Raw genomic sequence first — 22,912 nt, forward strand, 5'->3', positions numbered from 1 at the left:
GCAACCCAAGCAAACAGCCAGATTCCCAGCAGTGAGGGTAACAAAGGTCAGGCTTCTCCGGGGGCATGTGGAAAGACTCCTGACCCTGTGGGAAACCAGAGTTTGAACAGAAACATCTTGAAGACTGAAATGAGGACTGAGCCCTGTCGAAAATAAGGACAAGGGCTGGGAATATGGCCTAGTGGCAAGAGTGCTTGTTTTATATACATGAAGCCCTGGGTTCAATTCCCAAGTACCACATATATAGAAAATGGCCAGAAGTGGTGCAGAAGTGGTAGCTCAAGTGGCACAGTGCTAGCCTTGAGCAAAAGGAAGCCAGGGACAGTGCTCAGGCCCTGAGTCCAAGGACCAGGACTGGCAAAAAAAAAAAAAAGAAAATAAGGACAAGACTTTGGAGGAACTAACTCTTGGCCTAAAACCAAGGGTGGAAAATGGGCATTGGTACCATTGCTTCAGTAGGTTGTCATTGGCTTGTTGGGCTGGTTCTTGAGAGTGTGCTTCTAAGGAGTGAAGGATCAACCATCATCCTTGCTGCCGGCTAAGATGCTGTCCACCCTTTCAGAGTGGGGAGTGACCAGGAGTCAAGGGTGATATATCTCTTCCTGTCACTGTACTAAGAAATGCCACGGAACTTCCTTAATGTCCACTGCTTAACTTTGCATAGTGAAAGAGGTTTTTTGCTTTTTTTTTTTTTTTTTTTTTGCAAGTACTGGGCTTGAACTCAGGGCCTGCACACTGTCCCTGGCTTCTTGCTCAAGGCTAGCACTCTACCACCTGAGCCACAGCGCCACTTCTGGCTTTTTCTGTGTATGTGGTGCTGAGGAATCGAACCCAGGGCTTCATGCATGCGAGGCAAGCACTCTACTGCTAAGCCACATTCCCAGCCTGAAAGACGTCTTGAGTGAGAAATCTGAACTGTTGGATTCTAGTTCAAGTGCATCCAGCGTGGAATGTCATCACTATCTTGGAGCATTGACGTCAACATCTGTAACTGAGCAAATCCCTGCTCCTCTGATATCATAGAATTTTCCTCTCAGGGCCCTTGTGCTCTCGCTTGGCTCTTTCGCTCATGGATGGTGCTCTTCCACGTGAGCCATGCATCCAATCTGGCATTTTGCCGGTTAGTTCAAGGTGGAGTCTCAATGATTTTTCTACCAGTGCTACCTCAATTCCCAGATCTTAGCTTCCTGAGTAGCTAAGGTTACAGATGTGTGCTAAGGCACCTACATTTTTTTCTAATTATAAAAGTAATACTTGGGCTGGGGATATAGCCTAGTGGCAAGAGTGCCTGCCTCGGATACATGAGGCCCTAGGTTCGGTTCCCCAGCACCACATATACAGAAAACGGCCAGAAGCGGCACTGTGGCTCAAGTGGCAGAGTGCTAGCCTTGAGCGGGAAGAAGCCAGGGACAGTGCTCAGGCCCTGAGTCCAAGGCCCAGGACTGGCCAAAAAAAAAAAATAATAAGTAATACTTGATCCTAGTAGAAAATATATGAAATGCTGAGATATGAGAATAAGAATTTCCATCTTGTTTCTATCTTGTACCTTCCAAATAAAGGCCACCAGTAGTTCAACTAACTTCATTCCAATATTTTCCACGTCTTTTAAATCTCTCATTATTTCTTGACCCACATATTTTGACTTGCCTCAACTGAACATTTTGGTTTTTGCTGCAGGTAAACATTGTGTAGAAGCATCTTGAATTACCAGCTCTTCAACCTCTCCCGAACTCAGAGCTCGTTTTCCTTAATGCAAAAATTGAGCAAGCTATCTCAGTTTCCACCTTCTCCCTGCTTGCTTAACTAAGCCTCCGCAGGAGGGAGGCTCTGCGGGAGATCTCAGTAAACCCTCTGGCTTTAGCGCTTTCCGGTGACTTGCGAATCACCAGTTTTAAGGCCGCAGGGCTGAGTGCTTCACTCTGCTTCCACACTGCAGGTGGATCATACATTAACCCAGGTTGCTCCACAGAAACGTGGAGAGCGGCAACTCTTCACATAAGCTAAGGATGGACAGAATGGGTGAAGGGCCTGGCATCTCTGTTGTCATGTGGTCTCTCGCCTCTGCTGCCTGGGCAGAGCTGCGTTCTGCTGATCGCTGCATGTAGACAGCTTGTAGTCTTTGTCAGATGGTGACAAGCAATTGAAAGCCCTTTCTACAACAACCTAAAGACAATCTTTTAAAAAAGTAAGTAAATGTGGGCTGGGGATATGGCCTAGTGGCAACAGTGCTTGCCTCGTATACATGAGGCCCTGGGTTTGATTCCCCAGCACCACATATACAGAAAACGGCCAGAAGTGGCGCTGTGGCTCAAGTGGCAGAGTGCTAGCCTTGAGCAAAAAGAAGCCAGGGACAGTGCTCAGGCCCTGAGTCCAAGGCCCAGGACTGGCCAAAAAAAAAAAAAAAGCTAAGGGACCCCCCCCCCCCAGGACCTGAGTTCATGCCCCAGTACTAGCACAAAAACAAACAAACAAAAACCCCGTGACACAGTTAACACGAAGTCCCTCAACCCTGTCATAAGGCCCGCAACAGGAGGGACTCATGGGGTCCTGGGTTACAGTCCCACCCCTGAACCCACCAACCTCAAGGCCAGGACATTTGGAAACACATTTGAAACTGTGCTCATGACTCAGTACAATTCCTAAACTGGAGCCCACCCCAATGAACATCAGGGAAAGTCTCCAGCTCCCTTCACTCAGAGAGCACTCCGGTCCCCTCCGGGGAAGGGGGCAGGCTCAGGGGGACCCCCAGAAGAGTGACGAAAGGGTTCCACATCTTCTGAGCTGCTGTCTCCTGAGCCAGGACAAACAGGAGCACTGTGGGGCTGCTATATTGATGATGACAGGCAGGCCGGAGGCCTTTCCTCTGTAATACCTTTCACTAATCCATCCTTACTTCACACCATCTCATTGATACTTGTAGGTGCAAAGTGGGAAGTGGAAGGAGGGTGGAGAGAAGAAATAAGCAGGGGACAGAAAGCAGGAGTGGGGCTAAGAAAGTGATGAATGTAATTAAAGATCTGAGCATTGTTACAGGGAGGGGTAACACATTTGCTTTTCGGTTGCCAGTGGGAAAAGAAACTCAGCTTTAACTGATTAGTGGAATCATCACTGGGGGGAAATTTGAGCCCTCTTGAAGCTAAGGATGCGACGGGGCCCGCGGCATCCTGAACCGCCATCTTACGCTTGGCTCTGAGGCAGCCGCTGGAGGACAGTTGGATAAGAGCTGGTCCACAGGGCACTGCAGAACCCTGGGACCTGTCCCTGGGGGCCTAATTGATGCCAGGGTAGACTGAATCTCAGGCTGGAGGCTGGAGAGCCGCTTGGAACCATCACCTGCCCGAGGCCTGTGGCCCAAGACTGTATCACCTCGCTGCCATGGCTCTCCTTGACCGGCCCATCTTCCTCCCCCGTCCAGGAAGCAGAACCATTTGTCAACGAGAGGCTGTGTCCTTCCCTCCCCTCCATCCCTGCCAGTAGATGTCGGTGGGAGCCCGCCACGTGCCCTGCGCAGCCGGCAAGCACGCCCTTGCTTTGCTGGGGGCTGAGGTGAAAGGCCATGATGGACTTCCTGCTCATTCTGCTCGCTCACTTCTAGAAGTGAGGACTTTGGCAAGGGGTCGGCCATGGGGGAAAGGCTACCAGAGAGCTCTAGAGCACTCCATCCACAGTCGCTACAGTCACCATGGGGTCACCATCTCAGGTGACTACAGGGCCAAGAGGGGCCAAAGGACCGCTGAGACTTCAGGGATGGCCCTTCTCACACTTGTGCTGGGAGAATAGGTGATCCGGCCGCTAAGCCAAGTGTCGTGACTGCAGCCCAGGGCATCCATCTAGTGATGGACAGCGCTGCAAACCCGTGTGGGAAACTCAATCACCTTCCAGAATGTTCCACCTGTGTCTCACGCTACATAGAGGAGGACTACAACCACCTTGGCTCCTTAGGTCCCTGTGCCTAATCATCCACTCTACTCTTCCAGCCCCTTATTCTACCAGCATCTCACCCCCCCTCTCTTCTTCCATAGCCATCTTAGTTTAGACACGTTCTTGAGATATTACAACAGCTGTCTAACTTGCCCCCCCCCCCGCAAGGCAACATTGGGGGTCTTCTTAGCCAGCTGCAACAGCGCCAACTTCAGTTATGCTCTAGGAGGCTCTCTAGCATCTTCATGCCATATCCAGTGACCTTGAGCTCTTCCTGCAATAAGAGAGAACTCAGACCTGGGCTCCTCCCCCGAGGGACCTCGCCCGTCCCCCACCTGGCCACTTCTTAGCAGTCTGTCTCGCACAGCTAGGCTACCTTCACCACCTAAGAGCCGCCCAGGCCTCTGGACACACAGGGCACCGTAGGTGACTTGCTTGTCTTAGATAAATAGTACAGAGGCTGGTTAAAGCTTCTGGAAAATTCTAGGCCATCATAGACAATGAATTTGTGACATAGTGAATATAAGTTCATTTGCATTCCTTCTACTTGAGTAGCACAGTGGCCTGAGCAGCTACGAAACGCCTGATTGTTCAGGACAGTAACGGATACCATTTTCAGTAACTGTGTTTTCCCTTATCAGCCATTTAGGAAGGGATAATGGGCTCAAGGCCAGAGGACCCATTCTTGGAGTCAGTCCATTCCATCTGGCAGTGGCCTAGCCTGTCGCCTTCTCAAAGTAAACAAGGAAACCAGAATTAATGGACCATCTGGGTCAGAGCGCGATGGAGCCACCCACACAAGCACAGTGACGACGATTGCTTGAGCAGTCTCCCCGAGTGCTTTTCCCGCTTCCACTAGCATAAGACGTGTGCATCTGGGGACACTTTCATGTCAACAGCATGTCATCAGTGTCTGAACCCAACCAGTCCCTAGCATCAGGAAGAGCTGGACCAACTGAACAAAAACTAATTTGTCAAACTAGAAGAGGACACTTGTGGCAGAGGTTGCAGCCTGTTCCCAGTTCCAAGACCTAACGACATGGTTATTTGCGGGAATTGCCTGCACAGGGTCTCGGAATGCAGGACCTGGTGCTAGAATTGAAGATGAAGTTGGAGTGTGCTAGGTCTAGAATCTGGGATTTATCTGATGACTTGAAATGGAACAAATGTGTGAGTTTCCTTCTCCAGGAGGGTCATCTTCTACCTTTTCACTTCCATGGAAAAACCTGTGGCTGTGGGCAGTCCTTCCTTCCTTCACACTTAGAGATGTACATATTGCTTGTATTTTTTAGTTTTAAAGAAGCAGCCTGAGCCAGGCACCAATGGCTCACACCAGTAATCCTAGCTACTCAGGAGACTAAGATCTGAGGATCAAAGTTCAAAGCCAGCCCAGGCAGGAAGGTTTGTGAGACTCTTATCCCACATGGTAGAATGTAGCCTTAAGAACAAAGCTCAGGGATAATGCCCTGAATTCAAGGCCTTGAGCTTAAGCCTTGAGACCAGTTAAAAATGATTTTAAGACAACTTAGTAGTATCAAAAAGTACTCATGTTAGAGTAAAATAGACAGTTACTGATATATGATATATGATATGTTCCAATGCAGTGTCTATTTACATGGAAAAAAAGTCTACAAAGAGATTCAATGAAAAATTTAACACTAGCAGTTTACAGATGTGTATGTGTGTGACCGTGTGCATGTGTGTGTGTTGGGATTGGACCCAAGACCTTGGCATGTTAGGCAAACATTTATCGTGGAGCTATATTTTCTGAGATTTGTTTTCACTTTTCCAATTTTTTCCTGATTTATAGTGAAACTGTATTATTTTTACATGGAGGTGAGGGAATGATAAGCTTAAAAATTATCTGGTTCATCTTGCTGATAAAATAAGGATGATTCTTTTTTTTTTTTTTTTGCCAGTCCTGGGGCTTGAACTCAGGGCCTGAGCACTGTCCCTGGCTTCTTTTTGCTCAAGGCTAGCACTCTGCCACTTGAGCCACAGCACCACTTCTGGCTTTTTCTGCATATGTGGTGCTGAGGAATCGAACCCAGGACTTCATGCATGCTAGGCAAGCACTCTACCACATTCCCAGCCTGGGATGATTCTTATCTTTAGGAAGGATGTTAGCTTTCCTTGGTCACCGGGCTTAGAGAACCCATGTGTATGATTCAAAGAGAATTTCCCAGCATGCTTCCTGTGAAGAGCAAACACTACTCTCTAAAGAGACCCAGAAGAGAAAGGAGAGTTAATGGCTATCTAATCTCCTAGATCTGCTCCTTTCTTGCTGATTGCAATACGGGGTTCTTAGAGTACAATCACAGTGGCAATGGAAATGAACATGGGTCAGTGGAGAGATAAGAAACTTCCACGTAGAAAATTCCTTTTTCCTCAAGACTTAGCAGCTTGATAAAATGAGGAGTCAGATCATTGAATTCTAGCTGTCATATTGTCCTTCTTGCTTGTCTGTCGGCTCCATTCAGCAAGCAGACCTCTGGAAGGTAGGTCGTAAAGTCAGTGTCACTTTAAGCCGTGTCTCTTCACTGGCCATAGACCCTCTGATTGAAAGGAGACTCTGTTTTCTCCAAGAAGATGACACAGCCCACCCTGCTGGTAGCTTGGTTTTCAGGGATTGTTGTATCCAGGAGCATGAGTGGATACAAGTTGTTCATCAGTGGCTAGATGGGCAATTGTAGCTAAAGGACCAATGGTGAGAACTGAATATATTAAGAGTAAAACTCAGATGGAGGGGCTGGGGCTATGGCCTAGTGGCAAGAGTGCCTGCCTCATATACATGAGGCCCTGGGTTCAATTCCCCAGCACCACATATACAGAAAATGGCCAGAAATGGCTCTGTGGCTCAAGTAGCAGAGTGCTAGCCTTGAGCATAAAGAAGCCAGGGACAGTGCTCAGGCCCTGAGTTCAAGGCGCAGAACTGGCAAAAAAAAAAACAACAAACTCAGATGGAAACAAATGTTTGAGAATGAAAGATCAAAATGTACACATTCTGTACTTTGAGAAGGTAGAAATAGCACAACTGATAAAACTCCTCAGGGAAAGGGGAAAGAGGGAGTAGAGAGTGTGCTTGTTGATTGCCTCGTTGAAAAATACCTCTAAAAGCCAAGCACCAGTGGTTCACGCCTTTAATCCTAGCTATTCTGGAGGCTGAGATCTGAGGATCACAGTTCAAAGCCAGCCCAATACGAACTTCTATGAGACTCTTAGCTCCAATAAACTACCCAAAAAATCCAGAAATGGAGCCGTGGCTCAAGTGGTAGAGCACTAGCCTTGAGCATAAAAAGGTTAGGGATAGTACCCAGGCCTTGAATTCAAGCCACAGGACAGCACTAAAAACAAACAGTAAAGTTAACACAGGAAATGCAGACATACAGTCATTGCTTCGTGTCTCTGGATATTGGTTTCAAGATACCCATCTTCTCTTTCTTCCTCCTTCCCTTCCTTCCTCCTTCCCTCTCTCCTTTGTTCTCTCTCTCACACGCACTGTCAGTCTTTCTCATAGTCTCTCTCTCTCTCTTTCTCTCTCTCTCTCTCTCTCTCTCTCACACACACACACACACACACACAATGCTCAAGACCCTCTATGAAATGGGGTATGTTCTCACCAGACACACGCAACCTCCCGTCCACCTCCCGCTGACTTACTGCGCCTGGAATAAGTAGTTGCTCTACTGGGTCAGTGAGAGAAGAAGGAAGGAGGGGAGTCTATCCATGTTCAGAACAGATGTGATTTTCCTTGTGTTTTCAATCCGTGGTTAAATCTGTACATGTGGAGCCAACTGTCAAAGCTCACATCTATGTTTGGGTACAACATAAACACCAGAAAGGAGAGCTTGGGGGAGCGGTGGGGAGGAAGAAAGAGGTAACCGAGGAAGAGAAGTGTATTCCTACTGTAGTGTTACATGCTAGAGAATAATAGAAAATACATACAGGAATAGGTGGTGGAGGGTATTTAGCATAATATAAGATTTGCACCAGCACAAAAATAAAGAAAAAGAAGAGTCAGTCCCTTATGTGTGTTTTCAAAATTTGAGTGACGTTCAATTTTTCACCAACTGTGACGTTAGCAAAAGTGAGCTTCCAGAAGCCACAAAACTTCACTGAATGGCCGCCTCTCAAACAATGTGCTACTTTTTGTATCTTGCAGTGAAGGCTGCTGGGAGACTCGCGCATGCGCATGAGCAGAGGTGATAAGGCCACACAGTAGGGGGTGAAGACAGGTAAGGAGAGGTGGAGGATGGGGTCAGCCAGAGCAGGCCACACTTTCCATCCCAACTAGAACTTTCTCAATGGACAGAGAAGACAGCGATGTTCCAAGAAACCCTGTCTTGACCAAAGAACCTTCCATACCTTTCCTTGCACTAATTGCCTGTGTCAGCCAAGGGCTTATCTGGAACGTGATGACAAGGAAGGCAAAAGAAAAACGCAGCCTCCTCCTGTTCCTTTTCCTCCCGACCCCACGCCCCCACCCCGGCAGTCAAAGGCTGGGTCTGGTGTGGGGTCCCCGCCCTTCTCCTGTCACAGAATTGCTGAGACTGCGAGAACATAGATTTTTTTTTTTTTAATAAAAGAATGGTTTTCCTAATGTCCTTTGTAAACAACTTTGCAATTGCAGGCTTATATAATCATCGCAGAGAAACGTGTAGGATGGACCTTGTAACAAAATAATGCTGGCTGTCGACATTACTCATTTACAGCCTCGCTGCCCGCCGCCCGCTCGCTGGGTGATTCACCCGGAGTCACCGCACAGCCCAGGCCGCGCACCAGAAAATCAGTGTACACTGCTGTTACCTAGCAGGTATTAGTGATGCTGAGAAGAATAGATCTTTATAGACACTGGTAGAATTCGATACGAACAATACAGTCTACTTTTTGAACATAAAACATCGAAGAAACAGAAAACCATGGGATGCTAGGATAGCCTGATAGGTAAAATATATTATTGCTATTTATACTTTCCAATTAGCCCTCTCCCTGTGCACTCCCCCTCTTAGCCCTAAAATTGATATGGGAAAATAGAGGGTCTGTAATAGCACAGAGGAGGCGATGAGAGGAAGAATGAAGATGGAGGCGTTAACACGGGCAGATATCAAAACTTCCTGTGGATCAAGAGAAGGGCTGTTTTCATGAGGCACATACATCATAGAAGAACACCTGAACAATCCTTTCTATTTAGGGTTGGTGGATTTTTTTTTAACGAAAATTCTTGGGCAATTTAATAAGAAAAAGACTAAGCTTCTCACAAATGGTGTTGGGATATGCAGCATATAACTTAAACTTACCTCTTTCCCTCGCCCATGTACTAAAAGTAACTCAAATGGGTCTTCAATATAAACGCAATACATAAAGTTTCTAGGAAGAAGAGCTGTGAATGTAATCTTTGAATAGGAAAAGGTTTCTTTGCTATGACAACTAATATGATTTATTAAGAAAATTGGTAAGTTGGACTTCATCAAAGCTTAAGACTTTTGTTTCAAAAGATGCCATTAAGACACTATTAAGAGGTTTCAAAGACAAATGGCGAGTGGGGGAGGCGGGGTATTTACAAATCATATATCTAATAAAAGGTGTGTGTGTGTGTGTGTGTGTGCGCGTGTGTGTGTATGTGTGTGTGTGTGTGTTGCTGGTACTGGGTCTTGAACTCCGGGCCTGACATTTTCCCTTTGCTTCTTTTGTGCAATGCTGGCACTCTAGCCCTTGAGCCACACCTCTGGCTCTTTTGCTGGCTAATTGGAGATAACAGTATCTTGAATCTGTCTACCCAAGCTGGCGTCAAACCTCAGTCCTGAGACGTCAGCCTCCTGAGCAGCTAGGATCACAGGGATGAGCCCCTGGCGTTCAACCTAATAAAGATATTCAACCCAACTTAAAAACAGGCAAACCGTTCCCTTACACATGCTCCCCGACTAGACACGCGCGTGATCACTGAGTATGTGATCGGTGCCCGTCATCAGCGGTCACGGGGGGAGCAGGCCTTGGAACCCCACGCACTGACCCCACTGACCGGCGAAGCATGGGCAAGCACTGGTGGTCAGCTCCAGAGGAGGTCGGGGTAGCGCCCCGTGCTGCTTTTCCTCAGTGTACCCCCCCACCCCCCGCCCCCCGCCATGGCTGACAGCAAGCTACACCCTGTCGTCACTGGCCGGAGAGTCTGGGAAGAATTCACCTCTCCCGGGACCCGCCTGCCAGAGCAGCCACCAGGACCCTAGGGACAGGCATGCCTTCCTCAAAGGGACAGCCACACCCCAGGCGCTCCAGACCCAGTGGGCAGTGGACCTGAGGAGAGCAGAGGGCCGGGCCGGTCTTCTGGGCATGCGTGGGTCCCACAGAATCAGGGACAATGAAGTGAGAGCATGTATCCTACCGGTATGAAAAATGCAATGCAATTATGAAAAAGAAACAAGCGTGATAGCATATACCTGTAACATCGTCCCTCGGGCGGCTGAGGCTGAGCTGGAGCACTAGCAAGACGCTGTTTAAACAAGATGCCCAAGACGAGAGAGAAGAGGAGAAGAAAAACAGTTTCAAAAGGAAAACTAAGCACCGAGTGTAATGGATCCTGTCTCCAGCCACTTGAAGACAGAGGTCAGGGGACCCAAGGATGGAGACTAGCCGAGGCAAAACGTTGATGACACTTCATCTCAACGAAGAAGCTGTGTGCGGTTGTACGTGTCTGTAATCCCAGTCACGTGGGAGGTATAGGTAGGACAGCCATGGTTCAAGGCTGACATGGACAGAAAGCTTGAGACCCTATCTGAAAAATAAATCAAGCAAAGGACTGGAGATGTGACTCGAGTGGTAGAGCACCGGCCTAGCAAGCACCAGGCAGGGAATCCATTACACCAGTTCCTTTCCCTTGCCGTAGACTGGCCCAGGAAAATAGTGCTTTGGTGCCAGAGTTTTCTAAATCTTTGCTAGCCCTAGATTTAAACAGTTATTCTAGCCTTTTAGTTCTGGAAAACAAGGTTGAAGAATAGCGGTGAGTAAATCAGATATGCAAAATGTGCATGTATTCATGGTCTCTCCTATCATTATATAATTTAAATGTATAGAACTGGATGAAAACGAATCATCAAATATACTTTGACAAATTCCAGTACTACATAGATAAGCTGGAAGTCAAAACATGGGGCTGGGAATATGGCCTAGTGGGCGAATGTTTGCCTCATACACATGAAGCCCTGGGTTCGATTCCTCAGCACCACGTATGTAGAAAAAGCCAGAAGGGGCGCTGTGGCTCAAGTAGTAGAGTGCTAATCCTTGAGTAAAAAGAAGCCAGGGACAGTGCTCAGGCCCTGAGTTCAAGCCCCAGGACTGGCAAAAAAAAACATGGGACAGTTGTAAGTACCTGCATTTTTGTATCAGGTTATACATAAGTTGTAATATTATTGGCACATTTTCTTGCCTCTTGATTTGGGATGTTTCTCAAAAAGTAATTGTGTGTGTGTGTCTGTGTGTCTGTGTGTGTGTGTGTGTGTCTGTGTGTATGTGCCAAGAAGCCAGAAGCAGAACTGTGGCTCAAGTGGTAGAGCACTAGTCTTGAGCATAAAAAAAGCCGGGAGACAGTACCTCGGCCCCAAGTTTAAGGCACAGTGTTGGTATCAAACAACAACAAAACCCAACTCCCTAGATCTCCCCGGTCATTGATACTTGGCCTCGTGGTGTGCAATCGCAGAACCTGCATGTAGTAAGTGTGGTAAATAATAATTACTCCCCACAAGTGAGGGAATGACAATTGATAATTATATTCTAAAGCAAAAATCTGCCAGTGAGTTGTGATTTGGGTAGTGTGTCTATTGCCTTGCATACCTGCCACCTTCCCGCCCCACAGCGGTAAGCCGGATGCGGTGGTTTGGAGGAGGAAGGGGCAGGGCGGAGTGTGAAGGAATGTTGCCCCGGTCGTGAGTGTAGCTGCGCAGTGTTCTGAGGACGCGAGGGTCCAGGGCTGAGACATGTCTGTTTCTTCTGCCGCCTGATGGGATGAATCGGTGTTGCTGTGGGGCCCTCCCTCTGCTCTTCCTGTTGTCCAGTGACCTTCACATCTTTCGTAGTTCAGATTCTTCCCCTGTCCCACTTGATTTCTCAGTCTTTCTCTTCCCCAAGGGATCATGGTGGGATTCCTTTATATTTGACTGCTATTCAATTTCCCTGTGAGCTGGGACCCAAAGATCCCAGTAGCCAACCAGAGAGCTAAAACTGGAGAAAATGACACGCAGTGACTCCCAGAGGTCTTCACGCCACCTTCCCAGGGCTGCATTCTTAGGCGATGAGGCCACTGGGACCCTTTGGTGCCATGGGCGTGCTTCGGTGATGACCCTCGGGAAGGCTCATGTTGGAGGAGCCAGTGACAGGCTGCGATCTGAGAATCCTGATTTGAAGCAGACAAATCTGAGAAATTCGTATTTCCAATTACCCTACAAAAAGCCAGAGGTGGAGATATGGCACAAGTGGTGGAGTGCCATCCTTGAGGGGAAACGTGGTAAGCACATGAGGCCCTGAGTCCACGCGCCCCTGGAAGAGGAGAGAAACAGAGTGCACCGAGGAGGAGACGACACAAAGACGGAGGGGAAAACCGGAGTGCGACACTGGAACTGGAGCTGCGTACATTCCCGCCAAATTCTGTGATGATTTGTTACCACCAACCCCAGGTGGCAAAATCCCAGAGCACGGAGGGAAATGTGGACGAGGAGAGAGGCCTGGGTTGTGTGACTCGCCAGGCCAAGAACATGGGTGCCCCCAGATCCGCTACCGCCACGCCCCAGCCCGAGGCCAACCCTGAGAGACAGGCCTCCAGGGTGCGCCATGCGGGGTCCAGTGAGCCCCAGGGGTGTCCTGTTACACACACACACACACACACACACACACACACACACACACACAGAGCCAGTAAAGGATTAAATATCTATCTGAGAGAAGGTGAATTTGCTTCACGAAGTGTGAGATACCTGCTGTACCCCAGAAATCTCCAAGGGCGTGCTTCGTGGATCTGGGATGGGGCAGGGAGGCCTGACCTTGTATTTCTCCTGAGTTCTCAGGAGCCCCATGCTGGCTGGCCCAGGAGCCGCAGTGTGGAAGCCTCTGGCCTGGAACCCGAGTGTATTCACAGGCCCAGGATATCCAGGCTCCTGACCTTAATATCAGCAAGTCAGCCCCACTCGGGAACCAGATGGAAGGAACTCCTGCCGCCTCCCTGGGCAGGTGCTACCCCTCCCACCTGACCTGGCCATCTTTAGGCAACATCAGCGCCTCCTCAGCAGAGACAGAGAGAGGCTTCTTCCTCCTGCACACCGTGAAGACAACCGAGAAGGGCAGGTGTAGGTGCCCTTGAGTCAGAGCCGCCTTGCCCACGCATCTCCAGGCAGCAGCATGCCCGGGCGTTCCCGAGGCCTGCGGGATGGCAGGTGAGCCGATAAACAGCACAGGGGCCGGCCAGACAATGCGACAGTCTTCAGCCTTCCACACGAAGAGTGTCCAGCCCGGGTGCTGCCCCTCGGTGACCCGGAGGCCATTGTGCTCAGTGAAAGGAGCCAGGTGGGGAAAACCACAGGCACTGCCCAAAGCCAGCCCTGTGCGGTCCACAGAGAGAGCGGCCAGGGAGTGGGGAGACCGGGGTGCAGAGGGCTGGGTTACCCTTTGGGAAGTGGGAGCCCCGGACACAAAGCGAGAAGATAAGGGCACAGTGTGTCCGCAGCTAGCGCCCCTTATTTAGTATCTGACCGTCGACATGGCAGGCTTTCTGCCATGTGTATTTCCCCAGAAATACAATAGAAAATCCCTTCTTCCCCTTCGTTCATCTTTCCTTTGGATTTGTCCTCAATTTAGACACAAAAGTGAAAAATCATCGGTCACTCCCATATTATTTATTTTGGTTTTGCTGTTGTTGTTGTTTTTCCAGTCCTGGGCCTTGGACTCAGGGCCTGAGCACTGTCCCTGGCTTCTTTTTGCTCAAGGCTAGCACTCTGCCACTTGAGCCACAGCGCCACTTCTGGCTTTTTCTATATATGTGATGCTGAGGAATCAAACCCAGGGCTTCATGTATGTGAGGCAAGCACTCTACCACTTGGCCATATTCCCAGCCCCTGTTGTTGGGGTCTGTGTGTGTGTGTGTGTGTGTGTGTGTGTGTGTGTGTGTGTGTGTGTACAAGTGCCAGTCCTGGGGTGTGAACTCAGGGCCAGGGCACTCTCCCTTAGCTTTTTTGCTCAAGGCTATAGCACTTGAGTCACAGGCTCTACTTCTGGCTTGTTGCTGGCTAATTGGAGGTAAGAGTGTGCTGGATTTTCCTGCCTGGATTGGCTTTGAACCGTGACCCTCAGATCTCAACCTCCAGAATTGCTAGGATTATAGACGTGAGCCACCAGCACCAGACTTTTTAAAAAACAAACAACAACAAGCCAAAGGAAATGTAGACTCCTCCAGAAATGCTTTACACTGAACTGCAGGTGCAATCACACACACACGAGGGCTGTCTCAGTTTGGGTCCTCCCCAGCCCCTAGAAGCGAGTGTCCCCCGTGTTTCCAGCGTGTGGGGAGGGCAGGGGCAGCTGCATGGACGGCACCCTCACGGCCTGAGCCGGCCAGCCTGGGGGCGGGGCCTGGCAACCTGCCTTCGCACACACCCTCCAGGTGACCCGGGCCCCTCCCGCCAGCGCTGTCACTTGGGGCAGCGGGTCCTGAGGCCCCCACGGGTGTCCACCTGCGCCCATCCTCCCCGGGTGGGGCCGGGCGGCCCCGCCTCGCACACTTCCTGCTGCGCGGGTGCCTGGCTGGGCAGGTCCTGGAAACCGAGTCAGCGTCGCGGGACCGCGCTGCAGAGGGCAGAGCCGCGCCGAGGAGCCGCCATGGCCATGGGTAGGTGCGCACCGCGGGCGGCCGGCCGCGCGCCCAGGGCGCAGGGCCAGGCGGGGGGGCGCCATCGGGGCGCTGGGGAGGGGGGAGCGTCGCCGGCCTGGGTGGAGTCTGGACCCGCACGGGGGGCGGGGGGCTCCCTGGACACCCACCCCCCCCCCCCGCGGCCCCTGGGGCTGCTGGAGGCGCTGGTGCGCGGCGGGAAACGCAGCAGCGATCGCGGGTCCCCGACGGGGTGATCACTGCATGGCGTCTCTGAGGGGGTCCCCAGCCTACGAGGTGACCCCAGGCCTAAGGGGATTGGAGCCTGTGGTGCTGCCTTGGGCTGTCAGAAGGTGGGATCCCCCAAGTCCTGGTGTGCGTGGCTCAGGCCCCCGCGCTTCAGGCGGCGGGGCTGCGCGGAGAGAGTGGGAACCCGGAGCTTGGTCTGCCTGCGTCCCACCCCACCTGGGGTGCTGTCCACCGCACCGGGGGCCTCTGGAGGGCCAAGGGCTGCGGGCTTCACGCTTGGGATCGTGAACGGTGGCTCGTGGTGCTTGCTCCGGAAAGAAGCTTTCCAGCAAGGGGTCGGTGGACTTGCCTGGACCCCGGGGTGCCCGCAGCGCCCCGCACTTCCAGCTGCCATACACCCCAGTAGCATCCAGGTTGAATAAAGGCTCCGTGAGCTGTGTCCAGCACTGCTAACGAGTAGCTGGAGTGGGGATGGTTGTCAAAAGCAACTGCCTGGGTATTGGGGAAAGAACGGGGTTGGCTTTTCAAGCATAGTTCTATTCTTTGCAAATTGGTTTTTGAGTGAGTTTTTGTTTTGTTTTGTTTCTTTTTTTTCTTTTTTCTTTTTTTTTTTGGCAGCTGCGATTAGCCTAGAATGTGCAGAGCACCGATTTATATTGAGATACCCCTTTGACCACTCTCAACTTTTCAATACTGGGAACGAATAAGCACAAAAAATATATAGGTTTTTATTAAGATAAAAAATTGTCAATAGTTGCCTTCCTGAGAAGAGACTGAGGTTTGAACTCAGGGCCTCACACTTCTTCCACTGGTGCTCTACTACTTGAGCCATGCCTCCAGCCTGGCTTTTGCTGGTTATTTTGGAGATGGAGTCAGCAGGCTTTTCTGCTTGGGCTAGCTTCAGTGATTCTCTAGATCTGGGTCTCCTGAGTAGCTAGGATTACGGGCATGTGCCACTGACTCCTGAGTGAGAACACATTTTGGCACTAAGTTTATGCCAAACTCATTTCACATATTGGGTGACAATTGAAATAAACATTCGTACTAAGTTCCCTCCTTCCCCCTGGGAATCGAGGGTCAGAGGTCATGAATGACAAGGAAATCAAGGGACAGCATGAGGCTCAAAACTGTCCCCATCAAGGCGTTCCTTACTTAGCAACACAAGCAGTGACAATCCACAATAAACAGGAAGTGTCGCTGCCATGAATGTGGCAATCTATAGCTAAACTTGCTGCAGCATTGGTTAGCATCATGAACCCTCAAAGCCTGTTTTGAAGCAATGATCCGTAACGTTTTCTGGACAAAACCAGCTTTTCAGGCCACATGGTCTGTGCGGCAGCTTCTCAGCATTGTGCTTTGAAGAGTAGAAGCAGCCATTGGCAGTTAATAAACAAACAGAACAGTTCCAATAAAACTTTATGAGCACTGACTGTCAAATCTCCTATAGTCTTCATGTGCCACAGGATAAACTTTAAAGATCTTTCCAGTCCTTCAAAGTCATACAACTCTATCATAGCATGGGAACCGTACAAAGACAGTCCATGGCTGGACCGGGCCTGAGCCGTTGCTGTCAGCCGCTCGCTGTAGGGTGTCATGTCCCTCAGAGGCAGGGAACTCCTCCCAGCCTGGGGAGAAGCCTGAGAGGAAAGAGCCCTTGCACATTCACACAAGATTTTGCTCTCTTTCCCATCACCACCCCCAACCTCCTCATCCAAAGCTCAGCAAATCCATGCCAACTTTGTCATGCTCCTAAATTACATCTCACGCTTTGATCCTGAAGAATTGTCTATTTTGCTCTGACGTTTGCCTTGTATACGACTGTGAAAACGAGGGACGGGAGTCAAGTTCTACAGAGTGAGCTTGTCCTGGCCTGCCAGAGTCTCTGGGTAATTTAAGAAATTCACTACCGGGCTGGGGATATGGCCTAGTGGCAAGAGTGCCTGCCTCGTATACATGAGGCCCTGGGTTCGATTCCCCAGCACCACATATACAGAAAACAGAAGTGGCGCTGTGGCTCAAGTGGCAGAGTGCTAGCTTTGAGCAAAAAGATGCCAGGGACAGTGCTCAGGCCCTGAGTCCAAGCCCCAGGACTGGCCAAAAAAAAAAAAAAGAAATTGACTACCAGTGCTAGGTGCTGGAGGCTCGCACCTGCAATCCCAGCCGCTCACGAGGCTGAGATCTGAGAATCACAGTTCAAGGCCAGCCCTGGTAGAAAAATCCATGAAACTCTTTATCTCCAATAAGCCACTGTAGTTCAAGTGATAGAGTGTCAGCGTGGTAAGTGCCCGGAGTGTTGCCACTGTTGGTCCCCAAGACTGTGGTTTGAAATGACTATGGAATCCTAAGCGATACAGCTCTCTGCCTGACTGTTCAGATATTGCTGTTGCACCCTAAAAATGAATTTGTGGGAGGATCTCGTACAAGCCCTGTGGGTACAAGTCCCTGGATGCTGAAGCACTGGATAAACGTGTGGCAGAATTGGATGATTAGCCGTAGATGTTGCCTTAGTGGACAAATTGGGTAGGGGGAAGGGACTGAAGCTTGCGGCTGGGCTTTGGCTGCAGGCTGGGCCTGACGCGCTCAGTGGTGAAAGGGTTCGGTTCCCACCTGAGGATTTAAAACAATCCCCCAGTGGAGCACCGGGGGAAAGGACACTTTTCCCCTCCGAGAGGGGGTTGAGGGAAGCCAGGTCAGGGAAGCAGTGATTGGAAGTGACTTTCACAGTTGGAGGCTGCCCTTCCTCGTGCGACATCTTTGCTTCCCCTTGCACACCACGGTGGCATCGCCCAGACACACTATTCTTCTTATTGAGGCAGGGTTTTGTTTTTTTTTGATTACTGATTTTCCTACTGCCCTTTGAGAAGGAAGAACAGGGAACAAAATCAAGGGCTTCTTTGTGGGTGAGTCCAGCTCCCAAGAGACTTCCAGAACAGAAGGAACGGCCATGCTGTTCTCCAGGGCAGCGAGATGAGGATCAGGAAGCGCTGGGGACCGGGGGCCGAGGCTGGGACTGGTCCAGCGGCGGCGAGTTCGCATCTCCCTCGTAGGAGAGAAAGTGGGTAGTTGTCCCAGGTGAGCTGATAAGGAAATCAAAACAAGGGTGAGGCCTGAGGAACATCTGTACATTCCTCCGTGATGACAGGGGAAACAAGAGCCATGTTACAAGAGATGACGGAGAATTATGGACTCGTAACACTAAGGTTGCAACGTAAGGAGCCAGAGGATCGTTTCTTTTGACTTTGTCCTTTGGTTTACAAGCACAGCTACCACAGCAGTGAGCTGGTGGGGGGGGGGGGGGGAGTGTGGGGAGGGAGAGGGGCGTGCCCCTGCCAAGGGGGAAAGGGACTGCAGCTACCCCAGAGACCTGAGAAGGAGGACCATGTAGCTCCTCCCAACCCTGGCTCTGCACCGCTGAGAGGAGGGGGGGTTGAGCAGTGATGGGGGGGGGTTATTATGACCATGCGTGTGTATCAAGGAGGCTATTTTGGTTCAAGAATCAGACTTATGCCAGGCGCTGGTGGCTCATGCCTAGAATCCTAACTACTTAGGAGGCTGAGATCTAGAATCGCAGTTCGAAGCCAGCCTGTGCAGGAAAGTCCTCCACTAAGCTACCAAAATAAAACAAAACCCCAAACTGGAAGTGGAGCTGTGGCAGAATGCTAGCCTTGAGCACAGAGCTCAGGAAAGGGCCCAGGCCCAGAGTTCAAGTCTCGGGACTAGCACAAAAAGAAAAGACAAGAAAAAATAAAAAAGAATCAGACACCCACTAGAAAATTGTAAAATGTACTTAGGTAAGAAGGCCTATTAAGTTCTCCAAGGGTTTAAAACTTCCGACAGTGTGCCTCTGGTGATCGGATTGTATTGTACTCTCCCTCAGATAAGCAGAGAGATAGCGCCTTTGAAATGTTCTCTGGGAAATCACCCTTTTCTCCATCAACCCCGAACATGGGAACTCCCGTGGTGAACTGGCTCCCGTGGCTGTTGTAACACAAGCCTCCTAAGCTGGGCGTTTACAACAGAAATTATGCTCTTCTGTCTGGAGGCTGGAAGTCCGAGACCCAGGGGTCAGTAGGCCATTCTGTCTCTGAAGACCCTCGGGAAGGATCTGAGCCATGCTTTCTCGTAGCTTCCAGTGACTCTGGCCAGCCTTGACTCACAGAAACATCACTTCCGTGGTCAGGTGGGGCTCTGCCTGCCCATGTCTGCCCGGGTGTCTCTTCTCTCTTAGAAGGACATCAAAGGACTCACGCAATCCCCTCTGACCTCTCCTTAACCAATGTCACCTGTTCCCAGAGAAGGTCATGTTCTGAGACTCGGGGGAAGAACCATTTAAACCCTCACATCGTGCAGAGAAAACACTCTCTCTGAAGTGTGGATATCACTTCCATCTGAGTTTAGGTAACAATATTTTTGACATGCAAAGAGAGCTCCATTGGGGACTGGCGGCATGGTTTAGGCAGTGTGGTGCCTGCCTAGCGAAGTGCAAGCCCCAATACTGGGAAAAAAGAATAACTCCACTGGTATCCACATCGTCACACTTGAGTGTGGCCTTGGCTGAGGCAGACGGGTCATAGTTCAATCCTAAGCAATCCATTCAGAAAGGAAAACCTCCCCCGTATTCTAAGATTACACAAAATCAGAAACGTTCGAATTGATACAATAAACACAAACAATTTACTACATGGCATTCTTAAAATCGTGGCGGTCCTGCGTGTGGATAAAGCTCGCGGGAAATCTAGATGCACACTGCTTAGCCTTTTCTATCTTTTTATATTTCCCAATGTAGCTATTTCCTCGATGCTTGCTCAGGCCAACATTATAGGAAAAGACTAAAAGTAAGCGAGTCACCTAACCCTTCTCTGCTCCCTACAGAGGCTGGGGCTTAACTCTAGAAGAAAAAGCTTTCTTTTTCTAATCACGGTTTACATAGAAGTGTGAAAAAAAAAGTCTTGAGTTGTAAAAGTTAGTCTCTAACAGAATTCTCTCCCAAACTGTTGGCCCCGTAGTCTCCTCTCCCTTACATAGCTCAGCATGCTTCTTTCTTCCCACTTAGTAAAGACAGCCAGTAGCAGGCCTCCCCCCCACACACACCTTCACCTGAAGAGGGCATCCCTTTGGGGCAGCTGTAAGACCCCTTATCTGCCACTTGGGCAGCAGCCATAAATCATGGCCCGGCATGATGAAGCCCTGGTCCACTGATCCACACCTAGGTCCCGCCTCCCCGCCCCTGTAGGTTATTAAGGTCACCTCAGCCAATAGCCAGCACCTCTTCTCACTCAAGGGGTCTTGCCAGTCCCTTTGCTGGCAGTGAACTTCCCTATGTACTTTGTGCCTGGATGTCTGTGTGGTTTGCTGGCAAAGTCTAATAAAGTCTAACGACAGCCCTGCAAAACACCAGGGTTTGGGGGTTTCTGAGGTGTCTTGGGCAGTGTCTCCCCCTGTGATGATACACACATCAGCCTGTTCCTCCCTCTCTCTCCTTCCTGGGGCCTCCTCTGAGGAAGCGTCCGTTTAACCTAGAGGTGTAGTTGTACGTTTAAAGCAAGCCTAACTCTACGTCCCAAATGCAGGGTGTGTTTCTAGAGATAAAGCAACTGACTGGGAGAGCAAGGGTTACCATTCTAATGTCCAGGAAAATTATCTTACCTAAGCCACTGCCGGGGTAGAACTTGGGACTATTGCCCAGTCTTCCTGTTGCTACATATTAACTCTGGGGTACTCTCTGGCCCGATGGCTTTTCCTTGCGGTGGAGCAGGTTGGGATCAAATGGCCTCTGGTTCAAAGGTGGATCCTCAAAAACATGTCATTCTGAAAGAGAAAGGAGTGGCATGCAGAATAATTATAGGAGCAAAATGCTAAGAGTTTTTAATGTGCAAAACCATTATAGACCTATCAAGATTGTGATTTTGAACAATATTATGTTCACTCGTGCCTATAATTCTAGCTACTCAGAAGGCTGAGAACTGGAGAATCTCAGGCAGAACATCTTCTCTGCCCAGGAAGAAAAGTTGGGGGGACCCCATCTCCCACAAATTAGCAAAACGTCAGATTAGAGGCACGGCTCAAGTGATAGAGCACCAGCTGAGCAAGCAAGCCTCACTTGAGGCTTGTGTTCAAGCCACGCTGCCGATAAGAGGGAGGGATTATTTTGGACAATTATATTTAGGACCGTTTACTTTATTTATTTTTTAAATTTGTGTTGTAAAGGTGATGTACGGAGGGGTTATAGTTACATAAGTCAGGCAATGAGTGCATTTCTTGTTGAACAGTGTCACCCCCTGTAGGACCCCTTTTTAGAGGGTAGGAGATTGTCTGTAACCTAAATCCACAAGTGGTATACTACAAATGACCATTCACTGTCGCGAATGGAACTGTATAGCTCCCAAATTCATGTGATGAAGCCCAAAACCTCAGGATGTGACCACTGTAGGGAGTGGGGTTGTTGAAAAGGTCATCTTTCAAGATGGAGTCACTGTAGAGTAGGTTGGTCCTCCAATCCAGCACATGCGGAGCGTCCTTATAAAGCGTGGAACTGGGGGCTCGGCGTGTGTCTCAGGGGCTGGAGCACCGGCCTGGCACACGCCGGTAGCCCTGAGCTTGTGTTCCAGCACCACCCGAAGAGAAGGTACACGGAGGGCCTGGGACGCAGGCGCAGACACAAGGAGGAGGCCACGTGGAGAGGCGATGGAGCCATGTGTCTCCAAGCTGTGGAACACCGAAGATGGCCCACGACCCACCAGCAGCTAGAACAGCTGGAATAGTCTCTGTCACTGGAACATTCTCTGTCCCGGCCACAGAAGGAAACAACCCTGCCAACCCCTTGATCTCAGACGTCCTCCCTCCAGAACTGTACGTCGATCGATCTCCGCTCTTTTCGGCCTCTCGACAGCCTGACGGATGGGCGACAACTGTCACCGGACAGCTGGTCACTCGTGCCTCCCATGAGGGAAGAGCGGCCCGGATGGCAGCTTCCCGATCCCCGCCCGGGGCATGACACCGGAACCTGGGACTGCGGATGGCCGCGCGCGTGTTAGGAGGCGCCCTGCTGCCCAAGGCCCGAGGCCAGGCGGCGGCTAGGCAGTGGCCCCACGAGCCGGCAGGAAACCCCTTGAACCGCCCTGGACCGCAGGAAATGTGGCAGAGCTCAGATCTGAGGAGGAAACGGTGAAGTGCCGCCCCAGGGGGTCAGATCTACAGGACACCGACTGCGAGGCAGAGCCACGCGCTTCAGGAAGACGATCACCCCCGCGCTCCTGCCCTCCCCTCCTCCCACGGGCCGTCCCGCCTGTGTGTGGCCTGCGAGCTTGGCCAGGAACAAGGGAGAGAGCAATGATCATATGACATTCGTCTTTCATCTTCAGAACCCTTCCGTCTGGCCCGGGCAGCTAGGAAGAACTGGAGAAACCCAAGAGGACACGGGGTGCGGACAGCAGAGGAGAGGCAGAACCGTGAGAGTGGGAGCACAGGGCCCCCTCCCCGGCAGCCCCTGCGCGCCCTGGGCTGGCTTCTTCATCTTTGCTCTGGCGTGGCTTGAAGCAGCCATTCCTGACTCCCTCCCCGCAGCTCCCCCTGTCACCCACACTCTGCCTGAAAACAGCCCCCCTCTGGAAATCCAAGGCTTGCCCGGAGGAGGCTTTGCCTGCTCTGGTTCACAGCCTCCTGATCGCACAGTCTCACGTAGCAGCGTGACGTCATCGCCCTTCTGCTTGCGTCAGCGCGAGCTACCCTGCAAAGGCCAGCCTCTCCCGCCCACCACCACACAGTGTCCCCATTCTACGTCTGTTCATTCTCAACTGCGCTTGCGCCTCATGAACAAGAAATCTGCCCATTATCTTCACGAGAGGCAGGAAGGAGAAATCGCTTTTCACTCCAGAAGATTCCATCTTGTTTGCCAACGTT

The 22,912-nt window shown here is 50.5% G+C and overlaps 1 protein-coding gene across 1 annotated transcript in view; it reads left to right on the top strand.

The window, feature by feature from the left end:
* The window catches only part of Dock9 (dedicator of cytokinesis 9), a 260,684-nt gene extending 254,059 nt beyond the window's left edge, over positions 1–6,625 (top strand). Inside the window, exon 54 of the transcript XR_007210305.1 lies at positions 6,615–6,625. The gene's annotated coding sequence lies outside the window, so the exon portion shown is untranslated. The remainder of the gene's footprint in view (positions 1–6,614) is intronic.
* Positions 6,626–22,912: the final 16,287 nt, after the last annotated feature.

Source organism: Perognathus longimembris, chromosome 3 (genome assembly GCF_023159225.1).
Source record: "Perognathus longimembris pacificus isolate PPM17 chromosome 3, ASM2315922v1, whole genome shotgun sequence".
NCBI lineage: Eukaryota > Metazoa > Chordata > Mammalia > Rodentia > Heteromyidae > Perognathus > Perognathus longimembris.